Here is a 10,039-nt window from a genome sequence, read left to right as displayed (position 1 = left end):
AACCATGTACTGTAGGTCGATTCAGTCACAGAATCATCGAGCTGGAAGGAACTCTGAGTCCAGCTGACGGCCACCCAACCTCAGCGTAACAATCTCCAATGAAGGAGACTCCACCACCTCACAAGGAAGTCCATTCCACTATCAAACAGTTAATACCTGTATACCTGAAGGAGCATCTCCACCCCCATCGTTCTGCCTGGATGCTGAGGTCCAGCGCCAAACTGGCGGTTCCCTCATTTCAAGAAGCAAAGCTACAGGGAACCAGGCAGAGGCCCTCCCATCAGATGTCAAAGAGATAAACAACTACCTGACATTTAGAAGACATCTGAAGGCAGCACTGTTTAGGGAAGTTTTTAATGTGTGACATTTTAATGTATTTTTAATCTTTGTTGGAAGCTACCCAGAGTGGCTGGGGAAAAGAAATTATTATTATTATTATTATTATTATTATTATTATTATTATTATTATTATACTGTCAGAAAGCTCTTCCTGTTGTTTAGTCAGAATCACCTTTCTTGCTACCTGAAGCCATTGGATTGAGCCCTACCTTCTAGAGCAGGAGAAAACAAGCTTGCTCCATCTTCAATAAATTCACTGGTTTTGTTGCCTCATTGGGGTGGGTCATCATGCATCTGGTAAAACATAATGGCTGGCTGGCTGTGTTCAACCCAGTGGGTTGCAAGTGCAGTGGAGCAAAAATCACACACCCCCAAAAAGTTGTTATCCTACTCCAAGGCACAGCACTCAAGGGAGATGAAGATGGAGGGTGCAACTGTTTGGGATTTAGTATATCTCTGAACATTAGTTGATGCTTTCAGAATTCTAGCTTGAAAGTGCCTGCAAGGGATAAGAATAGAGTTCGTTCCATCTTTGCAAATGAGCATTGCTTTTCCATTTCAGTTTAGTTATTATTCAAGAACAATGCCTTTTAAGAAGGCTTTCTGAGAGCGAAAGCCATTTTTGGAATCACAGATGCATGTTTTGTTCGGTTCTTTTACCATTTTACCTGCGGGAGCAGAAGGTCAAACAGGGCATTAGCAGGCAGCCTTGACTATACCAAAGACAACGAATGCTCTCAGTTGCATTCGTAGCAAACACTAGATGCAGAATTTTGGGAATGCTGAAAATGCCAGTCAATAGGAGAGCAGTCGCCCTTATAAACAGGACTGGTTAGGAACCACCAATCTGGGAGTAGGGATGGGGGATAAATTTGTTTTGGTTCGCATTTAGAGGTGAACCTACCTAATCTTCACTTTCTGAAACAATACAAGTGACTCTCAGTTTACATAGGGGTTAGGTTCCGGGGATTGTGCCTAAAGCCAAAATCATATATAGTCAAAACACATTGGGTTCAATGGCAGGTGGGATTGTCAGAAATCTTTTCCTTGAACACCCAACCCCTTTAAATAATAATAATAATAATAATAATAATAATAATAATAATAATAATAATTGCCAAGCACGAAGTCATTGATATCTTACAGATGTAAAATGAGTATTTGAAATTGTAAAACAGAAAATTTAATAAAAATTATATATTTAAAAAATGTGTGTAAGTTGTGAGTTACATGTCATCCTTCAAAATTTGAACCCATCTGAATTTTGCAATGCACTTCTCCAGCCAAGCGATGTGTACAAAATGTGTACACTTGGGTAAAGTGCACATAAAGATGCACATATTACTAAAAATGACATACCAAAAATTGGGCAAAATGCTTTGCAAAAATGTGTATGTTATGCAAAATTGGGTGCAAACATGGGTGCATTAGGAGAAATTCTCACTCGAATGCTGATGAATTTTCATGAGGTCTTTAAAAACTTCAAAATAACATGGAAATGTGGGAAACTGAAGTTAAGACTAGATAAAGAAGAAAAGATAAAGAAGATAAAGAAGATCTTCTAGATAAATAAGATATTCTTCTAGATAAAGAAGATAAAGAAGAAGTCAGGTGTGGGGCAGGAAGGTATGGGGGGAACCCATCTCATGCAAAGCACGCCTGTAAGGCATTTCCACAAGTCCCAGCTATCAGCTGATTGTCATGTCTTGCGGATCCTTTTGCAAAGCACTCCAAAAGACCCTTGAAAGCAGAAAAGGGCCAGGTTTACAGTGGCAGGAAGTGTTCTGCTTCAGGTATCATGATGGGGAGGAAGCCCAGCCTCTCTTCACCAGGTGTGCAGGAGTTCCACAGGTGGGGGGGAAAACCGCGCAGACTGTCCCACATTCTCCTTGCATCTCTTATCTACTTTCCTCCTGGCTCCTTCTTTCTAGCAGTGGCCCGACTCATCTCAGTGTCTTTGTTGCTCTCTTTAGAATGGTCAAATAACTTTGCGTCCCTTTTGGAAGATTCTGAAAACGCTCCATTTCTTTCCTGTTCTCTCTCTCTCTCTCTCTCTCTCTCTCTCTCTCTCACACACACACACACACACACACACACACACACACACACCATATGTGCTCTGTTTTAATGAACCATCAAGATAGGCTGCTGTAAGAGGGCTGCATTTCCCAGAAGGATTCGCTGAATATGTTATGTCTCTATTCATTTGGAGCTTTTCTTTTCCACATGCAGATCTAGTTTGTCTAAAGCAGTGCGAGGTCAAGTAGAGAGGAGATGTAGTTTATTTTTAGACATTACAGGCTACTGAGCGAGAGAATGCAGGGAGCTCAGCTATACGGCGTACATTTTTAGTAAGGCAAATAAATAAAATAATGCTAGAAAAAACTAGCATAGGAGTAAAAATGGCTTATTCCTCTGACAGATTCTTAAAAACTTTATTCTTCCAAACCCTGTTTTCCTGTTTATCATTTGCAGGGCCATTGAATTCAATGGAATCTACTGCCAGGTTTGTGCCTGCGATTGCTGCCCTAGAATCATGCAGTGAAAATTTTGTCGTGGTGCTTACCCCAACGTTCATTCTTACAAATAAATGACTGTCTGGACCTTTTTAGACTTTAGAGCAGAGATGGGGAATAGAATCCAGCTAGGGGGCCAGATCCTGACCTCCTTGACCCCACTCCACACATGGGCCATGTTGACATGTGGGCAGGGGCTCCCATTTGTCAATCACCTGATGTCATCAGGTGACCCACGGTTGGACTGCTGCAAAGCACTCCACATGGGGCTACCTTTGAAGGTGACTCGGAAAATACAACTAATCCAGAATGTGGCAGCTAGAATTGTGTCTGGGAGTGGCCACCAGGACCATATAACACTGGTCCTGAAAGACCTACATTGGCTCCCAGCAAGTTTCTGCACACAGTTCAAAGTTTTGGTGCTGACCTTTAAAGCCCTAAACGGCCTCGGTCCAGTATACCCGAAGGAGCATCTCCATCCCCATCATTTAGCCCGGACACTGAGATCCAGCTCTGAGGGCCTTCTAGCAGTTCCCTCATTGTGGGAAGTGAGGTTACAGGGAACCAGGCAGAGGGACTTTTCGACAGTCGAATCCTCCCTATGGAACGCCCTCCCATCAGCTGTCAAGGAAATAAGTAACTATGCAACCTTTAGAAGACATTTGAAGGCAGCCCTGTACTGGGAGTTTTTAATGTTTAGTGTTCTGTTTTTGTATATGCTGTAAGCCACCCAGAGTGGCTGGGGCAACCCAGTCAGATGGGTGGGGCACAAATAAAGTAGTAGTAGTAGTAGTAGTAGTAGTAGTAGTATGAATACCAGGGAGGCTATTCTCCACTCTTGTAGATTCCCCCTGGTTCAGTTTGTCCACTGCCCAAACCTTTCATGATTCTTTCTCCATCTGCCTAAGCTCAAGTCCTTTTCCTCAAGTCTTGAGTTCATTCTCCATTTCCCCCTTCCTCCTGACTAATTACACTGGCGCTCCTGGACCTGCTTTTACCTGGTCTCTGTCTAAGGACCTGATTCCGTCTTCTCTTTCATGACTGACCACCCTGGCGCTCCCATGCCTCACTCCCTGACCCGACAAATCTGCTCACACCTCGACTCGCTTCTCCCAGGTGGAGAAGTCAGAGATCAGCTCACTGCGGCTCCGACTCTGGACTCCCTGCTTCCCCACGAAACCAACCCCTCAGCCTCCCCGCTTCAGTTCTCATCAGCAGCATCTTTTAAGACTCGCCAAGTAATTAGGCCATTTTCAGCTGTCTTCTATCAATATTAATAACCTCCAGTAATTGCACGAGGCTTTCAAATTTCCCTTCCTTTTCATCAGTCCACTACGGGGATTCGTCCTTCATTTGCATCTTTTTGGGGGAGAGTTTAACAAATGTTAATTTGTCATTTTTACCTCTCTATTTATTTCATTAAGTGTCAGGATAAAATGCATTTCCCGGAAGGCTGTTCTTTGCCTTTCATGTCTCAGTCAAGTGCTGAGCTCCCCCCTTTCCCTTCTTTCATGCCTAGCTGGCTCCCCGCCTCCCCCCAAAGCAGCATGGGGTCAAGGAAGAAGGAGACATAGAGGAGGATGGTGCGTTGCAGGGGACCTTGCAAGTTATGGTGGAAGGAGGGGAAAGCAATGATTCAGGCTTAAGCTGAGCAGGAATCAGCTGGGCAGGGGAAAAATCTTAGATTCAAAATGGGATCCAGGGCAGGATCTAGAAGGGACATAATAGCATAAGACCATAGTCATAGCCCTGATGGGTCCTCCATCTCCTTCAGAATCCTTGTCAACCAGATATGCCTGTGGAAAGCCAGCAAGCAGGACCTGAGCCCAGCTCTGCCTACTGGAGATTGCCAGCAGCTGGTATTCAGAGGCACAGATTGTCACAGATTGAGCCAGGAGAGAGCCAGTGTGGTGTAGTGGTTAAGAGCGGTGGACTCGTAATCTGAGGAACTGGGTTTGCGTCCCCGCTCCTCCACATGCAGCTGCTGGGTGACCTTGGGCTAGTCACACTTCTCTGAAGTCTCTCAGCCTCACTCGACTCACAGAGTGTTAGGGACGCGGGTGGCACTGTGGGTTAAACGACAGAGCCTAGGACTTGCCGATCAGAAGGTCGCGGTTCGAATCCCCGCAACGGGGTGAGTTCCCGTTGCTCAGTCCCAGCTCCTGCCAACCTAGCAGTTTCGAAAGTGTTATGTACTGAAGTTCTCACCCTGGGCCAGCAGGGGGATACTGTAGATAGTTTTCACTCAGGTCCACGTCAGTTATTTTAGGCGGGAAACTCTGGGTTGTTGTTGCTACAATGTTGACAGCCGTCTGCCTATAAAAGCAGGCCGCCTGAGCTGTTTGCTGTTCAGTTTCTGTTCCAGCTTACAAAATAAAGAGCTGCTCTGGAGAAATCGCTGTGTCGTCTGCCATGTCTACCCACTATTCAACAGAAAGCACGTCAAAGTGCAAGTGGATAAATAGGTACCACTCTGGCGGAAATGTAAATGGCGTTTCCGTGCGCTGCTCTGGTTCGCCAGAAGCGGCTTAGTCATGCTGGCCACATGACCCGGAAGCTGTACGCTGGCTCCCTCGGCCAATAAAGCGAGATGAGCGCTGCAACCCCAGAGTCGGCCACGACTGGACCTAATGGTCAGGGGTCCCTTTACCTTTACCTTTACCTTTACATCACACAATTCATGGTTGGAGTCAGCTCATTCTGTTAGAATTCCTGTTCCGTGATTACATTCATGGGTTTGTTGTCTATCACATGACGGTGTATGTTTTGACTCCACAGAGTGGGAAGTGACGGAGGCAGGATGTTTGTGTTACTGTGTTCCATGAAGTGGGACTATTGTCCTTTGTTTCTTTTTTTCCTCTTTGCTGTCTGATTCTAGAGAGAGAGGGAGCCATGTTGCAGTGCTCCGTGTGTGTTTATATGTAAATAAAGTAGACTAGCCAATATGCTGAGTTGCTGAGGTCTGTTACGCAACTGCGCAAACTCTGTGGATCCCTAAGTGTGCCGGTGCCGTTTGGCATCGGTCACTGTGATGTTCAGGCAGAAGAAAGCTTTTGAAGCTCCCGAACAAAAGATCAGGAGGGAGAGAACATGTCAGTCAGGCATGTGTCTCTGCCAGGGTCCTACTTGAGTGTAGGCTGAACTCCTGACACATTCCAGTTGTACCCTGGTTCTCGAACAGAATCCGTTCTGGAAGTCCATTCAACTTCCAAAAACGTTCGAAAACCAAGGCACGGCTTCCAATTGGCTGCAGGAGCTTCCTGCATTCAATCAGAAGCTGCGTAAGCCATATCAAGACATTCAGCTTCCAAAAGAAGTTCGCAAACCGGAACTTACTTCCGAGTTTGCAGTGTTTGGGAGCCAAAACATTCGAGTCACAAGGCATTCGAGAACCAAGGTACGACTGTATTAGCAAAAATACTATCTTCACAGGCTTGACTGAGTGTCAGGCCTAATGAGCACAGTGATCTTACTCCAAGAATTCAGCTGCCGAGGCTGAAAGTCCCTGCCTCCCTTCAGCCATCTAAGCCCCCAACTTTCCAGGACTTTTTCCAAGCAATCAGAGACTACACCTGCATGAAGCCTGTTGCTGCTCTGCCCGTTTCAGCCCTCTTCTGGTTCTGGGAAACAAGGAGGGAGGGGAGCTTGTTTCAGCAGCAGGGGGAGGCACTTGTGAGTCTTCACCAGCCTAACGCATTTCCACCTCTTGGCCTCCTTCCTCCCACTCTCCTGCTTCACCTTCTCCTTCTGATTCCGGACTTTTCTCTGCCACAGATTCTCCCTTCTTACTAAGCCCTGTTATCTCTTCAGTTTCCTCTTCCCCGTCTCCTCCCTCTGACCACTCACTGTCACCCCATCACCTCTCCCAGGGCTCTGAGTTTTCTTCCCTTGGGTGTTCCCCAGCGGATTCTTCCCACCAGATACTCCAAAAAAGGTCCTTGCTCCCCTTCGAAGGAAGCTAAAACCTAGTAGCACTACCCCTAGAATATTTTCCAAGCTGAGGGCCACATTTCCCTCAGGGGCAACTTGGAAGGGGCTGCAGGCCACTTCTGGAAAAAGTGCTTGTGGCCAGAACCACGAAAGGGACTCTTAACGTTTGCCCAGTAGGCCACATTCTAGCTACTGCAAATGTCAGAGGTTTCTGAGCCCGCACATATCTCAGCATCCTCCAAGCAGACAAACACCAGGCATTATCGCAACTCAAGGGCACATTCTCACTAGGCAAAGAGGCGCTCAAAGGAATGCAGAGCAGGGCTGGTGTGTGAGTAGAGAGGCCTAGCCAGCCGCCTTCAGCTTCCAGGGCTGAGGTTTCCCACGTCTCGCTGCTTCGGAAACTGGGTTCTATATAGAAATATCACCTCACTCTCGCTTTGTACCACAGATTTAACCCAGAACTTGTTAAAAAAAATAATTCCCCATGAGGCGTAGTACTATTAGGTTAGGAAGGACAGCAATGAAACAGGAATATGAGCCTCAGCAAAATCAGTCCCTCGTGCCTGTCTTTATTATGGTTTTCTGCCTGCCACTCCTAATATCACTTAGGGGCAATTTTATTTCAGCATCAGAAATGTGCCCCTCTGACCCGGCCAAGTAGCCGAACACCACTTAAGAGCGAGATTGGATAAAAGCTTTGTGCCGGTCCTTGTGGAATTGAAGCAGCTGAGCCTGCAATACATGTTGTTTTCATCATATTGCCTGTTCTAGGCAGAGGTTAGGTCAAATAGGGTCGTGTTTCCTTCCGGGCAAAGTTCTGGGAGGGGGTGTCACATGACAGTGGTGGGTGGGGCCGGAGACAACAGCGGGTGGGGAAACAAATGCACATCTATCTTGCCCTTTCTACAGTAGGCTGTTTTCTGCACATACTCCCCTCCCCCCACTTTCCTTTATCCAGTAAGCACATAGCCTGAGGACAGATTCCAGCCAGGCAAAAGCTCGCCAAAGGAATGAAAAATCAGGGCTGGTGAGTGGCGTGGCTTGTGAAAAGGGATGTGTGTGGCATGGAGAGAGTCCCAAGAGTGACAGAAAGATGCTTGGAGGGCTGCATCTGCCCCACAGAACTGAGGCTCCCTACCCTTGAGCGAAATGAATACTTCATTTCTGCAAACCAAAACAACAACAACAACAGCAACAACAGCAGCAGCAACAACAGCAACAACTTATTTATACCCCGCCCATCTGGCTGGGTTTCCCCAGCCACTCTGGGTGGCTCCCAATAGAATATTAAAAACACGATAAAACATTAAACATTAAAAACTTCCCTAAACAGGGCTGCCTTCAGATGTCTTCTAAAAGTCAGATAGTTGTTTATTTCCTTGACATCTGATGGGAGGGCGTTCCACAGGGCGGGCGCCACTACCAAGAAGGCCCTCTGCTAAAAAAACCTATTGAGTATTATTAATTTTTTGCAAAACTCTTTGTAAATTCATCAAGAAGACTCAATTCGACTTCCCACCTCACCCCCCCCCCACCCATGCTGTGTCTCTGACTGATAAAATAAACCTTTGGCTTCATAGTGCTTCTAAAGGCACATGTGCATTTCAGCGCATGCCTGTGTTTCTGTTTTTTTGCCTGCCTACCTTTGTACTGAACACAGGAAAGGGTCAATCATAAGTCAAGCAATATTCTATGCAGAAAATTCAGCCCTGCGGAGCGTGTATCATTCTTTAATCTCCATGAAGTTGTTATGCATATTTGTTATTAAAAGCTGTCGGTTTTGTCTATATTTTTGTAATTTTACTCTTTCTACTGTGCTAAAGACTGTTCCATTCCTTATTCTTTTTAAAGGATTTTTAAAATACTTTGTCACTTTCCACAAGAAACGTCTCAAAATGACAGCTCTGAACAACTTCCCCTGCTCTTTTCAATCAGACGCTATTGCATAAGGAACCTCTCAGAGATTGGGGTTCAGGCAACCATATTTATATCCATTGATTTTGTTTGATTCCCCTCCCAAAGTCATCTTAGCCAGTGGCCAACACATCTGGCAGCGAATTCAGCAGTGCTGGGCAGGGGGGAGGGAATTCAGGGCCACGGGCCATAGGCAAACACCCCACCCCAGTTTGCCCCAAATCATACTTCCTCTCCGCAGGCTACATCCTTTACCAGCCCTCCTTGGGTCCTCTTGCCTGGCTTGTAATGTGTCCTCAAACTCTGGCAATGTCTCCTCCTTGCCTGGATGGAGGGCACAGAGGGTTGCGTGAGTGTGTTTGCAAAACAGCCTACTGTACAAAGGTTTCCCCACCCACTTTTGCAGCTGGGATGCGGGTGGCGCTGTGGGTTAAACCACAGAGCCTAGGGCCTGCCGATCATAAGGTCGGCGGTTCAAATCCCCGCGACGGGGTGAGCTCCTGTTGCTCGGTCCCTGCTCCTGCCAACCTAGTAGTTCGAAAGCACGTCAAAGTGCAAGGAGATAAATAGGTACCGCTCCGGCGGGAAGGTAAACAGCATTTCTGTGCACTGCTCTGGTTCGCCAGAAGCGGCTTAGTCATGCTGGCCACATGACCCGGAAGCTGCACACCGGCTCCCTAGGCCAGTAAAGCGAGATGAGCGCCGCAACCCCAGAGTCGGCCATGACTGGGCCTAATGGTCAGGGGTCCCTTTACCTTTTTATGCCTGCCATTGGCCCCAAAGGAAATGCAGCCAAATATTCCAAATATGATGTGACTGTATCAAAGCTTTCCCCCTGCACCTGGAATTTCCTGCTCTCTCCTTTTGTTTGCATGCACTTTTATTTAGACTCTTCTGAATCTGCTGACGGTCCATTGGGTGACCCTGAATTCTAGTCTTATCAGCGAGGAAGGGGGGGGGGCATCCTTCCACTTTCACCGCATCCTGCAAAAACTTAAAAAACCTTGAGCTTGCTGTCCTCCCCACCAGCACCAGCCTTAGTTTGTTGTCTAAGAAGAGGTGCAGAATCTAAATGAACCCTTGCCAGATGGGAAAAGGGGGTGGGAGGTGGTTTAAAGGTCCTTGATGACCTTCAAATTCACGCCCCAGAAACTCTCTTTCAGTTTCTGGGTTGTTTGCTGATTTAGTGTCTGCGGGTTTCAGTTGCATCACGACTCTGCAGAGTCGCCCATTCTCTCCACTCAATGCAAGCTTCCCTTAAATGCCGCTATAGATCAAGTCTCAACCGCTCAGGAATTACTAGCACCTAAGCAACCCCCCTACATCAGGAGCGATCT

Source organism: Podarcis bocagei, assembly GCF_964188305.1.
Source record: "Podarcis bocagei genome assembly, chromosome: 3".
Lineage (NCBI taxonomy): Eukaryota > Metazoa > Chordata > Lepidosauria > Squamata > Lacertidae > Podarcis > Podarcis bocagei.
The sequence above is the reverse complement of the archived record's forward strand: the minus strand, read 5'-3'. Positions refer to the sequence as shown.